The sequence below is a fragment of the Phacochoerus africanus genome, chromosome 7 (assembly GCF_016906955.1).
Source record: "Phacochoerus africanus isolate WHEZ1 chromosome 7, ROS_Pafr_v1, whole genome shotgun sequence".
In the NCBI taxonomy this organism is placed as follows: domain Eukaryota; kingdom Metazoa; phylum Chordata; class Mammalia; order Artiodactyla; family Suidae; genus Phacochoerus; species Phacochoerus africanus.
In genome coordinates this window covers 67,457,385-67,474,203 of record NC_062550.1, presented here as the reverse complement: position 1 = coordinate 67,474,203, position 16,819 = coordinate 67,457,385, and positions in this window count along the sequence as shown.

Sequence of the window (16,819 nt, the reverse complement as noted above, 5' to 3'; positions counted from 1 at the left end):
TCTGCATATTCAAGTGTTTAGCTCATCCAGAAACACTCTTACAAACACATGCAGAATAGTGTTTAACCAAATATCTGGGCACCCCAGGGCCCTGTCAGTTGATACATAAAATTAACTATCTCCAGTCTACCCTCTGTCAACTTGGCGCCTGTGTGCATCTCCTTAAGCCATGCTTATGCTTCAAATAAAGACAATAAGAAGGTCGTAATTCCACCCAACATGATACCACCATTCTGTATACAACTGAAAATGCACTAACCCCTTCCCCAGAAGAGGAAGTAAGGTCCTTAAGAGATGTTTACTCTTCATCTTATTATCTCACACGATAATGTAAAATTAAAAACACTTAAATTCTGGGAGTTCCCATTGTGGCTCAATGGGTTGAGAATCTCACTAGTATCCACGAGGATGCTGGTAGGGATCCCTTGGTCACTTAGTGAGTTAAGGATCCTTCATTGCTGCAAGTTGCGACATAGGTTGCAGACACGGCTTGGATCCCACATTGCTGTGAGCTGTGGTGTAGGCCAGCAGCTACAGCTCCAATTCGATCCCTAGCCGGGGAGGTTCCGTATACTGCATCTGCGGCTCTAAAAATAAATAAATAAATAAATAAATAAATAAATAAAATACAAACACAAAATCTACAAAATAAAGTCAACCTATATTACATGATATGGGAATGAAAGGGAAGAAAATGAAGATATTACATATATTGACAATAAAATAAGGAGGAATACTTATGATAATTACGGTCTTTATTTATGTAACTGGACACATGGTTCCAGCTGGTATTTATAACAACCTTATTCTACTACCCCTAATATTTCCTTTGCCTTCAGCAAGCACCTGGGTTGTGGTTCTTGGTGGAATGACAAGAACGTTCTTTCCTCTAGGGTCCAGGCCATTAATAGTCCTGCCAGGATTGCACTGTCAGTTTTCCATGGACTTTAGTCACAAGGTGTGATAATGGGAAGAGAAGCCTTAAGGGATCTCTGCCTCTCCATTTTTTTTTTTTTTTTGATTTTTAGGGCCAAACCTTTGGCATGTGGAAGTTCCTGGGCCAGGGGTTGAATTGGAACTACAGCTGCTGGCCTACACCACGGTGACAACAACTTGGGATCTGAGCCACGGCTTCGACCCGCACCACAGCTCAGGGCAACGCCAGATCCTTAACCCACTGAGTGAGGCCATGGATCAAACCTGAGTCCTTATGGATGCTAGTCAGGTTCTTAACCCCCTGAGCCACAATGGGAACTCCCCTAAAGGATCTCTTGTATAGCAGACTTACTCTTCTCTATGCCCATTGTGGAGAAGCAGTTCAATTTCCCCTTGACCATCATGGTCAATCAGCCTAGTGTATAGTAACTCCCTTCTTTGTGCTCCTTGTGCAACTAAATCAATAGGCGAAGTGGCTGGGGAGCAATATTTGCTTTCAGTTCAGTGGAATCATCCTGTTTCCTGGTAGAAGCATTCCTTATCCTGCGTTTTTTTTGTTTGTTTGTTTTGTTTTGTCTTTTTGACTTTTTTTAGGGCTGCACCCATGGCATATGGAGGTTCCCAGGCTAAGGGTTTAATAGGAGCTGTAGCTGCTGGCCTACACCACAGCCACAGCAATGAGGGATCCGAGCCGCATCTATGACCTACACCAGAGCTCACGGCAACGCTGGTCCTTAACCCACTGAGAGAGGCCAGGGAGCGAACTTGCAACCTCATTGTTCCTAGTTGGATTTGTTTCTGCTGAGCCAAGATGAGAACTCCCAGAAGCATTCCTTACTCTGAACTAAGACCTCTAGGTCAGCAGAGCAGAAGGACATGGGAACAGGAAGTAAAAATTTTGCTAGTGGATTACTAGGGTTAGCAGAAATCACTGCCACTCCTATTTCCACTATATATGAAAAGGTGATTCAGAGCATATACAATCTTCTGGAGAAACTTGCCCCATCCCTGCAAAGTACGGCCATGGCAGGGGAGCAAAATTCGCCCCTCTCCAAATGTCTATTTGGCATGCAAATTATTTAGAGCTGAAATAATCAAGGCCTAAAAGACTCAGGAAGAAACTTTGCCCTTTCCCCAACTGCCTAAAAGAATTTAGATAGAGGGTCTCTTGTTCCTGGAATAGAGTTATCACCAGAGATAGCTCCAAAGAAATGGGCTTGGTGTGGTCAGGGAAACTAGGCAGGGCCTACCCATCAGAGCCCAGTGTCTCGGCACAGCCCAGAAAACATTTGTTTACCAAACTTTTGCTTTTCCATCTCCATATGAAACGCCCTCCTCCTTTTGAAGTCCAACCGATACTCTCTTTATTTTTATTTTATTTTATTTTTTTGGTCCTTTTAGGCCGCACCTGCGGCATATGGAATTTCCCAGGTTAGGGGTCGAATAGTCACTCTACCAAGAACCACAACCCAGGTGCTTGCTGAAGGCAAAGGAAATATAGAAGGGGTAGTAGAATAAGGTCGTTATAAATACCAGCTGGACCCCTGTGTCCAGTTACATAAATGAAGACTATAATTATAAGTATTCCTCCTTATTTTGTTGTCTATATAATATCTTTGTTTTCTTCCCTTTCATTCCCATATCATGTAATATAGGTTGACTTTATTTTGTAATTTAAGTGTTTGTATTTAATTAATTTATTTATATATTTTTAGAGCCGCAGGTTCAGCATACGGAAATTTCCAGGCTAGGGACTGACTCGGAGCTGCAGCTGCTGGCCTACACCACAGCTCACAGCAACACTAGATCCTCGACCCACTCACTGATCGAGGCCAGGGATCGAATTTGCATCTTCATGGATCCTAGTCAGGTTTGTTACTGCTGAGCCACAACAGGAACTCCACTAGTGGGAGTCTTAAGCCGCTGAACCACAACAGGGATTCCTCCACCATTCTCTTTTATCTTTGGTTGAAGATGGTATTTAAGGTAAATATTTTGGCCATTTTGTTGTTCATTTTTCCTGGGTTTCTCTCATGTAGACATATTATTAAACTTTTGTCTGGGCGTTTCCGTTGTTGCTGTGAGCTGTGGTGTAGGTCACAGATGCAGCTTGGCTCCCATAGCATTGCTGTGGCTGTGGCTGAGGCCAGCAGCAGCAGCTCCGATTTAACCCCTAGCCTGGGAACGTCCATATGTAGTGGGTGCAGCCCTAAAGAGCAAAAAGAAAAAAAAGAAGACATAAGGCCAATTAAAAGGAGAAAATAGGAGTTCCCGTCGTGGTGCAGTGGTTAACGAATCCGACTAGGAACCATGAGGTTGTGGGTTCGGTCCCTGCCCTTGCTCAGTGGGTTAACGATCCGGCGTTGCCGTGAGCTGTGGTGTAGGTTGCAGACGCGGCTCGGATCCCGAGTTGCTGTGGCTCTGGCGTAGGCCGGTGGCTACAGCTCCGATTGGACCCCTGGCCTGGGAACCTCCATATGCCGCGGGAACGGCCCAAGAAATAGCAGCAACAACAACAAAAAAGACAAAAAAAAGGAGAAAATAAAGTTTATTATATGCGCACAGGGGATCCACATAAGCACGAAGAATTCCAAAGACGACAAGGAAAGATGAAGTGTATATATTATTCTGGAATAAGGAGAAGGAGGTAGGAGTCTGACACTTCAAAAGAAAGTAATTACAGGAGTTCCTGTCGTGGCGAAGCAGAAATGAATCTGACTAGGAACCATGAGGGTGTGGGTTCGATCCCTGGCCTTGCTCAGTGGGTTAAGGATCTGGCGTGGCTATGAGCTGTGGTGTAGGTGGGCAGCTGTAGCTCCGATTCAATCCCCTAGCCTGGGAACCTCCATATGCTGCGGCCCTAAAAGAAGCAAAAAAAAAAAAAAGGTAATTACAGGTAGATAAAAAGAGTTAATATTTGGTAAGCAAATCCAAAGACATTGGGACACAGGGAGGACTTTGATCAAAGAGACCTTACTAGGTTCCACCTTATCACACCTAATTTATAACTTACTGTAGTTATCTAAGGTGATACTCCTTCCTGGGACAGGCCTTCTATCTTAAATTATTTGGGGCAGTAAGGAAGGGAAGGTTGTTCAAAAGTTCTTCCTGTGTCTTTTAGGCCTTACTTCTTTTCTTTTCTTTCTTTCTTTTTTTTTTTTTTTTTTTTTTTTTAAGGGCTGCACCTGTGGCATATGGGGATTCCCAGGCTAGGGGTCCAATCAGAGCTAAAATCTCCAGCCTACACCACAGCCACAGCAACATAGGATCCGAGCTGTGTCTGAGACCTACACCACCGCTCACAGAAACATTGGATCCTTAGCCCACTGAGCGATGCCAGGGATCGAGCCTGCATCTGTATGGATACTAGTCAGATTTGTTACCACTGAGCCAACACAGGAATGACCTTGCTTATTTTCAACTGAAAATAATCTGCATGCCAGCATGGCACATCTTGGGGTAGCCTGCCCTGAACCCCATTACCACCTAGTTGACACTGTAACGGAGTCTTCAAAAATCTTCCAAAGCTATCAAGCTAGCTGCTTCAGGATGGGAAACATGACAAAACCAGAGAATTCCATGAACCTGGTTCTTTGTGAAGTGAGTTCCTCAATAAGAAGCACAGCAATCCATTCATGATGAAGGATAAGGCATTCTGTTAAGTCCATGGATAGAAGGTTTACAGCAGCATTGCATGTGAGGAAGGCAAATCCACATCCAAAGTATCTAATTGCAGGAAGAACAAAATGCTGGGCTTCCATGATGGAAGCAATTCAATGCAATCAACTTCCCATCATGTTGATTGCCGTTAGGAAATGGCGCCATACTGGAGACTTGGTTTTAGTCTCCCCTGTTGGCAGATTAGGCAATCAGCAGTGGCCATAGCCAAGTGGGGCTTGGTGAATGGAAGTTTATGTTGCTGAGCCCTTGCATAATAATCTCTATCCCTACCACCATGACCTTTTTTTCAGAAAGAAGCTCATTAAGTGATGATGGGTGGCTGGGGAGAGGCTGATTGGTATCCACAGAATGGGTCATCTTTCCACTGGATTCTTAAAAATCTTCTGCTGGAGCCACCATTTGGTGAGCACTCATACGGGACACAAATGTCTTTATACTTTCAGTCCATTCAGAGAGGTCTACTACATACTTCTTCCCCAAATTTCCTTGTCACCAATTTTCCAATTCTGTTCCTCCATGTGTCTGACTATCCAAAGAAACCATTGGCTACAGCCCATGAATTGCTATATAATTGCATATCCGGCCATTTCTCCTCCACCCAAAGTAAACAACCAGTTGCACTGATCTATGTTTTGTCCTCTGGGATCTCCCTTTACCACTGTTCTTCAGAGATGTCCCAAAAAGGGACATGTGTCCACATTCAAATGCTACTTGAATATCTGGCAAAGCCTTCTGAAAAAGGGGCCCTAGCTTTCTCTTCCTCTGTTGGCTGAGTGTAGGGACTCCCCATGAGGCCATAGCTGGGGCTGGGAGAGAGGAGGCAGTGTAGCTGGAGTTTGGACCATAGATATTTGAGCCACTTTTTCATGTAATTTTTTGTGCCTTTAGGGCTTGCTTGGGCCCAAGCAGGTATATACCACTTCATTGGAAGATGGAATGCTGGTGTGCTCATCCAACTTTATGGCCTGGAGGGTTATATGACACCTAGTTTATGACAGGCAGCTCAGGTTGCATGGTAAATTGGCAGTCCATGGATAAGCATTCAGTGTTTACTAAGATCCAGTAACAGGCCAAGAGCTGTTTCTCGAAAGGAAAATTGTTATCTGCCGAGGATGGCAGGGCTTTGCTCCAAATTCCTAAAAACCTGCCCTGTGATTCAGGCATTGGAGCTGCTGAAGGCTCCAAAGGAAACTGAGCAAAGGGCTCATGTGCCTGTGGCACAAAAAGCCAAACTGACAGTGAAGTAAGAATTGTATGGCAGGGTGTCAAGCAAGCCTTAGATCCACTCCAGCTTGGTCTGTGAATGAGGGAGTATTAAAGGGGGAAGAACAGAGGAGATGGGGTTAATCATTTTAATCACCTGCTGTGACCTGGATGGAGAGGGGTCTGTGTCACCATAACCTGTAAAGGCCATCTTGCCCTGGGAGATGTATTTATCAGAAAGTGGCACTCAAGGCACCTGAGCTTCATCATCCCTTATTGATTAGCAAACATGTGATCAAATAGCTATGGGCTGGGACAAAAAAGAGGAAAAGAAGAGCTAGAAAGACAAGAACAGACACCTGGGCATTAGTTTTAATTATAAAGGAGTCCTAGGACTCGGTTTCACAAACAGCATTCTTACCTGCCACTGATGCTGCTGGACCACGTGCTCCAAGTGGCTGAGCAGTTTGTACAGCTGTTTGGACCTGTCGAGGGTCTCTCTTTGATTGATTGATTGATTGATGGCTGTGCCTGTGGCATGTGGAAATTCCTGGGCCAGGGTTTGAACCTGCACCACAGCAGTGACTGGAGCCCCAGCAGTGACAACGCCGGATCCTTATCCTTAACTTGCGTCACTTGGGAACCCCAGTCTTCTCGTTTTTTTTTTTTTTCTTTTTAAGGCCACACCCGTGGCATATGAAGGTTCCCAGGCTAGGGGTAGAGCTCCAGCTGCTGGCCTACACCACAGCTCCCAGCAACGCCGAATCCTTAACTCTCTGAGTGAAGCCAGGCATCAAACCCACGTCACCTATTACTGCTGAGCCATGACGGGAACTCCAGTCTTTCCTTGTTTTAATCTCCACTCAAAACTAAAAGTTTTTTGGGAGTTTCCATCATGGCTCAGAGTTAATGATGAGGACTCGGATTCCATCCCTGGCCTGGCTCAGTGGGTTAAGGATCTGGCATTGCGGGGAGCTGTGGTGTAGGTCGGAGACACGGCTCAGATCTGGCATTGCTGTGGCTGTGGTGTAGGCCGGTGGCTACAGCTCTGAGTTGACTTCTAGCCTGGGAACTTCCATATGCTGCGGGTGCAGCCCTAAGAAAGCTAAAAAACAAAAACAAAAACAGAGTCAAAAGTTTTTTTGTTATTTGGCAAATGGACTAGATTAACAACACAGATGAAGACTCTGTTTCCTCCCCAGGCAAAGAGGCCCACTAGGCACTGTGCCTCTTTTTTCAGTGTGCAAGGAGTCCATGCTACAACTAACCTTTTACCTTAAAAGGGATATCTCAAGCTGCCTCACATAGTTGGACTCCTAGAAATGTCACTGAGGTAAAGCTTCCTGGATTTTGTTAGATTTATTTCCCACCCTCTATAAGCAAATGTTTTTATCAACAAGTCTGAAATATTAGCTACCTCTTGCTTACTAGGTCCAATCAACACAATGCCACTCATGTGATGGATGAGTGTGGAATCCTGTGGAAGGGAAAGGTGCTCAAGATCCTTGAGAATTTGGAGTTCCCCTCATGGCACAGCAGAAACGAATCTGACTAGGAACCATGAGGTTGTGGGTTCGATCCCTGGTCTTGCTGAGTGGGTTGAGGATCTGGTGTTGCCGTGAGCTGTGGTGTAGGTCACAGACATGGCTCAGATCCTGCATTGCTGTGGCTGTGGTGTTGGCTGGCAGCTGCAGCTCCATTTCGACCCCTAGCCTGGGAACTTCCATATGTCACAGGTGTGAGGCCCTAAAAAAGCAAAAAAAAAAAAAGTTCCCCAAGAACTAAATTATGATATAACCTGGAGCGTTGAGGCTCCCGATGTGGCTCAGTGATAACAAACCCAACTAGTATCCATGAGGATGCTGTTTGGATCCCTGACCTCACTCAGAGATTAAGGATTTGGCATTGCTGTGAGCTATGTTGTAGGTTGGCCGCTGTAGCTCTGATTCCATCCCTAGTCTGGGAACTTCCACATGCCTTGGGTTCCGCCCTAAAAAAAAAAAAAAAAAAGCTAGAGAGTTGATATACCACTGAGGTAGGCAGTGAAAGTGTATTGCTGGCCTTGCCAGCGGCAAGCAAAGTGCTTCTGGTGGTGTTTAAATAGGTCTGGATAAAAAAGCATGTGCCAGATCAATAGTTGCATGGCAGGTACCAGGGACAAGTTAATTTTCTCAAGCCAGGAAAAACATCTGGAACAGCACCTGCAATGGGGGTCACTGCATGGTTATACTGAACAATAATCCACTGTGGTTTTCCCAGATCCATCTGTCTTTTGTTTCTCTCTCTCTCTATTTTTTTTTTTTTTGGCCACACCTGTGGCATGAGGGAGTTACAGAGCTGGGGTTGAACCGATGTCACAGCAGTGACAATGCCACATCCTTGACCTGCTGAGCCACTGGGGAACACTGTTCCACCCATCTCTAGCACAGGTCAGATCGGTGAATTGAATGGGGATGTGGTGGAAAATCATCAGCCCTGCATTTTCAGGGCCTTGATGATGACACTAATTTCTGCAATCTTTACAGGAATGTGGTATTGCTTTTGGTGTACCATTTTCATAGGCAGAGCCTTTTTTTTTTGGCTTTTTAGGGCCTCACCTTCAGTATAAGGAAGTTCCCAGGCTAGAGGTCGAATTGAAGCTACAGTTGCTGGCTTACATCACAGCCACAGCAACACCAGATCTGAGCTGTATCTGTGACCTACACCACGGCTCGTGGCAACACCAGATCCTTAATCCACTGTGGGAGGCCAGGGACTGAACCCACGTCCTCATGGATACTAGTCAGGTTTGTTACTGCTGAACCATGAGGGTAACTCTATGACTCTTGGTTTTATGATTCACGTTAGACTTATGCTCACTTGACCTAAAATTTTTCTGTTTATACAGATTGTGTAAGAATTTAGTAGGTTTCCTGGAGTTCCCATCCTGGCTCAGCGGGTTAAGAAACTGACTAGGATCCATGAGGATGCGGGTTTGATCCCTGGCCTCGCTCAGTGGGTTAAGGAGCCTGCATTGCTGTGGCTGTCGTGTGGGCCGGCAGCTGTAGCTCCAATTCAACCCCTATGGGGGAACTTCCATAGAATTTACTAGGCTTCCTATCTATTTCACTTCTAGGAATTGCTGTGGTCTGTACACGTGGGTTGGAAAAGAATTTCATTATCAGGGTGAAAAGAAAGAAGTGTTTATTGCCCATGGTGAGGTGGAGAGAAAGTAGTGTATTGAGATAAGAGACTGCAAGCACAGCAGGACAACTTCCTGATGAACCGGGAGAGCACGGCTGTTTTTCCGCCCAGGGAGAGGAGAGGTCTCACATTACACCTGTTGACCAGCTGATCGTTTGGGGGAAAGAGGGGTCTTATGATGATACACTTGCTGGTCGTTTGGGGCCTATGAGGGTAAGGGGTGGGTCACAGACCTTTCCTAGTAGGGGCAGGAAGGAGTAGGCCAGACGGCTCAAGGTGAGGCAAGGGGCAGTACAATGAGACGGGTGCGGTGATGATAAGTATCTGGTAATTCTTGTCTTGGCCAGAGGCTTTGAGTTCAATCTTCTTGAAGAGGCCTTAAAGTCCCACAGGAATACCCAGATCAAATAGCTAATGCTGGTTGATCTTGTCTGGGCACGTCAGACAATTCTGATCACTGCTCTGACTTTCTGTTCATCACGGGAGCCATGCCTGCCTTGTCTCTGGTAAAGGAAAGCTGCCTCGTGGCCCCTGCCACCCAAGGATGCAGGACCTCTCATTGTGCTGAGATTTCCCCAATCAGCGACTGCAGTTCTCATTGTAAGGTCTGGACTGCAGGGACGAGCCATCACAGAGCCCTTCAAGGATGCTGGGGCTCTCGTCACTAATCTGTTTCTCACAATAGTGGTGAAAGAGTCCTCTCTCGACCCTGCCAGGGTGGGTGACCAGATCTTAAATTGGTGCTGAAGCTCTGTCTCTGTCCACAGTGACAAACAGAAACATGAAGACAGAATTTTGGGTGAAGGGAAAAAAAAAATAGCTTTATTGCTTTGCCAGGCATAGGAGGCCACAGCAGGCTAATGCCCTAAAGACTCTGCCCTCCTTTGGGAGAGATTAGGATGTGGTTTTATAGTTTGGGAGTAGAAAATAGGGCTGCTCGGCCTTCCCTTAGTGGCAACAAATCCGACTAGGATCCATGAAGATGAGGGTTCTATCCCTGGCCTGGCCCATTGGGTTAAGGATCTTGGGTTACTGTGGCTATGGTGCAGGTGGGCAGCTGCAGCTCCAATTCGACCCTTGGCTTGGGAATTTCTGTATGCCATGGGTGTGGCCCTAACAAGAAGAAAAGAAAAGAAAATAGGGCCATAGATAAGGATCAGGGTAGAAGCACGCTTTCATTCTTCTTCAAAGCTGGTGTTTAGTGGCCCCAGGACTGGTCAGGTGGTCTTCTACTCTGGTTTTCTCTTGTTGGAGGGTTTAATTCTGCAGATAAACTCAAAGGCTTTTTTTCTTTTTTTTGCTTTTCAGGGCCTTTGCACCCGTGGCATATGAAGATTCCCAGCCTAGGGGTCAAATCAGAGCTACGGCTGCTGGCCACAGCCACAGCCACAGCATCGCAGGATTGGAGCCACGCCTGCGACCTATACCACAGCTTACGGCAATGCCAGATCCTTAACCCACTGAACAAGGCCAGGGATCAAACCTCAACCTCATGGTTCCTAGTCGGATTTGTTTCCACCGTGCCACAACGGGAACTCCTCAAAGGTATTGTTGTGCATATTCCTTGAAGAAAAACCAGGACCCTGCCCCAAGCCTGCCCTATTGTTTCTTGACTGCCCCTCCTTGGTCGCTGCATCCGCCTTCCTTCCCTGATGAGCAATGGTTTGAACTTGCCCTTTGGAACTCAGGGAAGGTCTTGGAGGCTGAAGCTTATTCCCTAAAAACAAGAAATGGGGAGGGGGGGGGTACAGTAAGGCCTGTGCCCAGGAGCAACACAGAGCCCTGCTCGTTTTCAGAATGACAAGTCTTGGAGTTCCCATTGTGGCACAGCAGAAACGAATCTGACTAGGAAACATGAGGTTGCGGGTTTGATCCCTGGCCTCGCTCAGTGGGTTAAGGATCTGGCGTTGCTGTGAGCTGTGATGTCGGTTGCAGACTCGGCTCGGATCTGATCTTGCTGTAGCTGTGGCTGTAGTGCCGACTCCACCCCTAGCCTGGGAACCTCCCTATGCTGCGGGTGTGGCTCTAAAAAGACACACACACACACATATTACAGTTTTATTGAAGTATAGTTAATTTACAAGGCTGTGATAATTTCTGATGAAAAGTGACCCAGCATACATAAACACAGAAACATTCTCTCTCAGTTTCTTTTCCCACATAGATGATCACAGAATAGGGGGTAGAGTTCTCTGTGCAGCAGGCCCTCATTACCTACTTTGCTTCTATACGTTATCTGCTTGGCCTTTGTAGGTCCCGAAGCAGAGTGAGGCCTGATGTAATACAGGGATTGAGGAGCATGGTGTAATATATATATATCTGGTCTCTGGTATAGAGGCCCTAAAACCCTTAGAATTTCTGGAGAGATAAGAGCGTCCTGTCATCCGTAAGGGGCTAAGAAGCCCCTTTGAGCCTATGCTGATGAGATAACTTAGGGTGGGGCCCCTTGAGAGCCTCAGGGTAGGGCTGGCCTCTAGAGAGTCCTAGAGATTAGAGGGCTGGAACTTTGAGTCCCTCCCACTGATCTCTGGGAAGGGGGAGCTGGAGCTGAAGATGAAACACCATAAAAACACTTGAACGAGCTTAGTAAGTGTCCCAGTTGGTAGTATATCCACATTTGGGAAGGGCGATAAATCCCAGTTCTATGCACTTCCAGCACTTGCTCTATGTAATTCTTTTTTTTTTTTTTTTTTTTTTTTTTGCTTTTTAGGGCTGCACTTGCAGCATATGGAATGTCCCAGGCTAGAGGTCTAATCAGAGCTGCAGCCGCCAGCCTAGGCCACAGCCAGAGAAACGCCAGATCCGAGCCTGTGTCAGAGCTCTCAGCAACGCTGGATCCTTAACCCACTGAGCAAGGCCAGGATCAAACCTGCGTCCTCGTGGATACTAACCGCTGAGCCATGGCGGGAACTCCACTATGTAACTCTTAATCTGGCTTTTTATCTGTACCCTTGATAGTGAACTGATAGATGTAAGTAAATGTTCTGTGAGGATTTCCCTTGGTGGCTCAGTGGAAACGAATCTGACTAGTATCCATGAGGATGAGGTTCTTTCCCTGGCCTCACAGTGGGTTAAGGATCCGGGGTTGCTGTGGCTGTGGTGTAGGCCGGCGGCTACAGCTCTGATTCAACCCCTAGCGTGGGAACTTCCATATGCCAAGGTTGCAACCTTAAAAAGACACACACACACACACACACACACACACACACACAGAAAAAAAGATTCCATCAGCTGCTCTAGCAAATGAAATCCAAGAAGGGCTTGCGTGAGCCTCTCATTTATAGCCAGTTGGTCAGAAGTGAAGGCAAGAACCTGGACTTTTTTTTTTTTTTTTTGCTTTTTCACGCTGTACCCACGGCATATGGAGGTTCCCAGGCTAGGAGTCCAATCGGAGCTACAGCTGCTGGCCTTCGCCACAGCCACAGTGACATCAGATCTGAGCCGAGCCTGCAACCTACACCGCAGCTCACAGCAACGCTGGATCCTTTACCCACTGAGCAAGGCCAGGGATCGAACCCACAACCTCATGGTTCCTAGTCGGATTTGTTTCCGCTGTGCCACAATGGGAACTCCTACCAAACATTTAAAGAAGAGTTAACACCTATCCTGCTAAAATTATTCCAAAAAATCAAAGGGAAGAAATATTTCTGAACTCATTCTAGGAGGTCAGTATCACCATGATACCAAACCAGACAAAGACAATACAAAAAAGAAAATTAGAAGCCAGTATCACTGATGAACCTACATGCAAAAACCCTCAATGAATTACTAGCAAGCTGAATTAAATGGTATATTAAGGGAGCTCCCATCGTGATGCAGCAGAAACGAATCTGACTAGGAACTCTGAGGTTGTGGATTTGATCCCTGGCCTTTTCCAGTGGGTTAAGGATCCAGGGTTGCAGTGAGTTGTGGTGTAGGTTGCAGACAAGGTTTGGATCTGGCATTGCTGTGGCTGTGGCACAGGCTGGCAGCAACAGCTCTGACTAGACATCTAGTCTGGGAAACTCCATATGCTGCAGGTGCAGCCCTCAAAAAGACAAAAAAAAAGAAGGTATATTAAAAGGATCACACATCATGATTAAGTGAGATTTATCCCAGGGAGATGGGTGGTTCAATATCTGTAAGTACATCCATGTGATACACGTGAAGAAGTTGAAGAATAAAAATCATATGATCATCTCAATAGATAAAGGAAAACCTTTTGACAAAATTCAACACACATTTATGGTAAAAACAACAAAATGGAGGAGTTCCCTCCTGCAGGGCTCAATGGTTTAAGATCTGGTGTTGTCACTGATGGTTACAGCTGTGGCGCTGGCTCTATTTCTAGCTTGGGGACTTCTTCGTGCCACGGGTGTGGCCAAAACAAGAACAACAAAGAGGAGTTCTCTGGCAGTGCCGCAGGTTAAGGACCCAGAGTTGTTACTGCAGTAGCTTGGGTTACTGCAGTGGCATGGGGGTCGATCCCTGGCCTGGAAAATTCCACATGCTGTGGGTGTGGCCAAGAGCAAAAAACAGAAAATGAAAAACAAAAACCAAAGTGAGTATAAAGGGAACAGACCTTTATATGACAAGGTGACAATTAACGTACTCAACAGTAAAATGCTGCAAGCATTTCCTCTAAGATCAGGAACAAGATAAGGATGCCCACTCTTGCCATTTTTATTCAATACAGTATTTGCAGTCCTAGCGATAGCAATAAGGAGAAGAAGAAAAGGAGCTCCCGTTGTGGCTCAGTGGTAACAAACCTGACTAGTATCCATGAGGACTGGGGTTCGATCCCTGGCCCTGCTCAGTGGGTTAAGGATCCGGCATTGCTATGAGCTGTGGTGCAGGTTGCAGACACAGCTCTGATCCCAAGTTGCTGTGGCCCTGGCGTAGGCTGGTGGCTACAGCTCCAATTCAATCCCTAACCTGGGAATTTCCATATGCTGCGGGTTAGGTCCTAAAAAGACAAAAAAAAAAAAAAAAAAGAAGAAGAAGCAGCAGCAACTAAAAGGAATTCAAACTGGAAAGGGAGAAGGGAGAAGTAAAACTGTCATTGTTTGCTGATGACATGATACTATATAGAGAAAATCCTGAAGACACCATCAAAAAATGGTTAAAATTAATAAATGAATTCAGTAAAGTTGCAAGATATAAAATTGAAATTGAGGAGTTCCTGTTGTGACTCAGTGGTAATGAGCCTGACTAGTATCCATGAGGACTCGGGTTTGATCCCTGGCCTCTCTCAGTGGGTTAAGGATCCGGCATTGCTGGGAGCTATGGTGTAGGTTGCAAACCCAGCTAGGATCCCGCATTGCTGTGGCTGTGGTGTAGGCTGGCAGCTGCAGTTCCATTTCAACCCCTAGCCTGGGAACTTCCATATGCTGTGGATTCGTCCTTAAAAAGAAAAAAAAAAGAATGAAAACTTGCTATTTGTGACAACATGGATGGACCTAGAGGCTATGATGCTAGTGAAATAAATCAGAGAAAGACGGTGTTCCTGTCATGCCTCAGCGGTTAACGAACCCAAATAGCATCCATGAGGATGCAACTTTGATCCCTGGCCTTGCTTAGTGGGTTAAGGATATGGCATTGCCATGAGGTGCAGCGTACGTCGCAGGCACAGCTCGGATCCCAAGTTGCTGTGGCTTGTGGCTCTGGCATAGGCTGGTGGCTACAACTCTGATTGGACCCCTAGCTTGGGAATCTCCATATGCTGTGGGTGCAGCCCTTAAAAAAAAAAGACAAAAAAAAAATCAGAGAAAGACACAACCTTATGATTTCAGTGACATGTGGAATCTAAAAAACAAAATAGGGAGTTCCTGTTGTGGCTCAGTGTGTTAAGAACCTGATTTGTATCCATGAGGTTTGGTTCGAACCCTAGACTCGCTCGGGGGGTTAAAGGATCCAGCATTGCCTGTGAGCTGTGGTGTAGGTCGAAGTCATGGCTTGGATCTGGCATTACTGTGGCTGTGGTATAGGCCTGTGGCTGCAGCTCTGATTTGACCCCTAGCCTGGGAACCTCCATATGCCACAACTTTGGCTCTAGAAAAAAAAAGAAAAAGAAAAAAGAAAAAAAAAAGTGCATCAGTAAAGTATCATTCTTGGTTTTACTGAATGATCCATGAATTGGAATTTTGGAAGCATTGCTTCTATTTCGAGTCTTTTTTTTTTTTTTTTGTCTTTTTGCCATTTCTCGGGCCGCTTCCGCGGCATATGGAGGTTCCCAGGCTAGGGGTCGAATTGGAGCTGCAGCTGCCGGCCTACGCCAGAGCCACAGCAATGTGGGATCCGAGCCGCGTCTGCAACCTACATCACAGCAACACCGGATCCTTTACCCACTGAGCAAGGCCAGGGATCGAACCCGCCACCTCATGTTTCCTAGTCGGATTCATTAACCACTGAGCCATGACCAGAACTCCGGAAATATAATTTTTTTTTTTTTACAGCCGCACCTGCGGCATATGGATGTTCCCAGGCTAGGGGTGGAATTGAAGCTACAGCTGCCGGCCTGCACCACAGCCACGGCCACACAATATCTGAGCCTCATCTGCTATCTACACCACAGCTCACAGCAACTCCAGGTTGCTGACCCACTGAGCAAGGCCAGCAGTTGAACCTGCATCCTCATGGATACCAGTTGGATTTGCTTCCCCTGGGCTACAATGAGAACTCCCTGGAAATATAATTTTAATTTTGTCTGGGATGGCTGCTTTGGGGTCTGGGACTAGCTTGTTTTCTAAATTTAGTGGTTGTGGGGCTCTGATACTGTGATATTCTTATGTCTCTTGAACTCTTTGGACTTTTCAAAATCAATCTCAGGGAAGGCTTATCTCAGAACTGGAACAATGTCTGACCCTGGCAGGAAGTAACCTGTTCTAGCCCAGGTTTGCTGCCACTGAAGTGACAGTGCTTCTGTCCAGGCCTTGGAAACCCTTTAGCTGAGACTGAACTAAATACAAATTGGGACTGATAGTTATGTGACTTTAACTGAAGAACTTTGGGCTTTGATTATTTTATTATATTTTATTTTATCTTATTTTGCTTTTTAGGGCTACACCCACGGCATATGGAAGGTCTAGGGGTCAAATCAGAGTTACAGCTGCCAGCCTATGCCACAGCCACAGCAACGCAGGATCCGAGCCACGTCTGTGACCTACACCACTGCTCATGGCCACGCTGGATCCTTAACCCACTGAGCAGGGGCAGGGATTGAACCTGCATCCTCATGGATACTGGTCGGATTTTTAACCCTCTGTGCCGTTACTGAAACTCCTGAGACACATATTTATTGTTGGTATTTTATTATTGGAATTTCTTAGCACCATCGCTTAATCTCATTGCAGAGGTCTGACACCTATCTTAAATTACCTGGCTGGATAAAATTTAGGATGGGAGGAGTTCGCGTTGTGGCGCAGTGGTTAATGAATCCGACTAGGAACCATGAGGTTGCGGGTTCAGTCCCTGGCCTTGCTCAGTGGGTTAAGGATCCGGCGTTGCTGTGAGCTGTGGTGTAGGTTGCAGACTCGGGCTCGGATCTGGTGTTGCTGTGGCTCTGGCGTAGGCCGGTAGCTACAGCTCCAATTCGACCCCTAGCCTGGGAATCTCCATATGCCACGGGAAGCAGCCCTAGAAAAAGGCAAAAAGACAAAAAGACCAAAAAAAAAAAAATTAGAATGGGAAAGGAACAGGAAGTGAATTTCCAGCCTTGGGTGTAGAATACAGTTAATGATACAGTGTATCATTCAGAACAATTTTGGGGGCTTCTGGGGCTGGCAGAGTTGGAAGACCCAGCTGTGGCTGGCTGTGGGTGAAGGGACTGCCCTGGTTA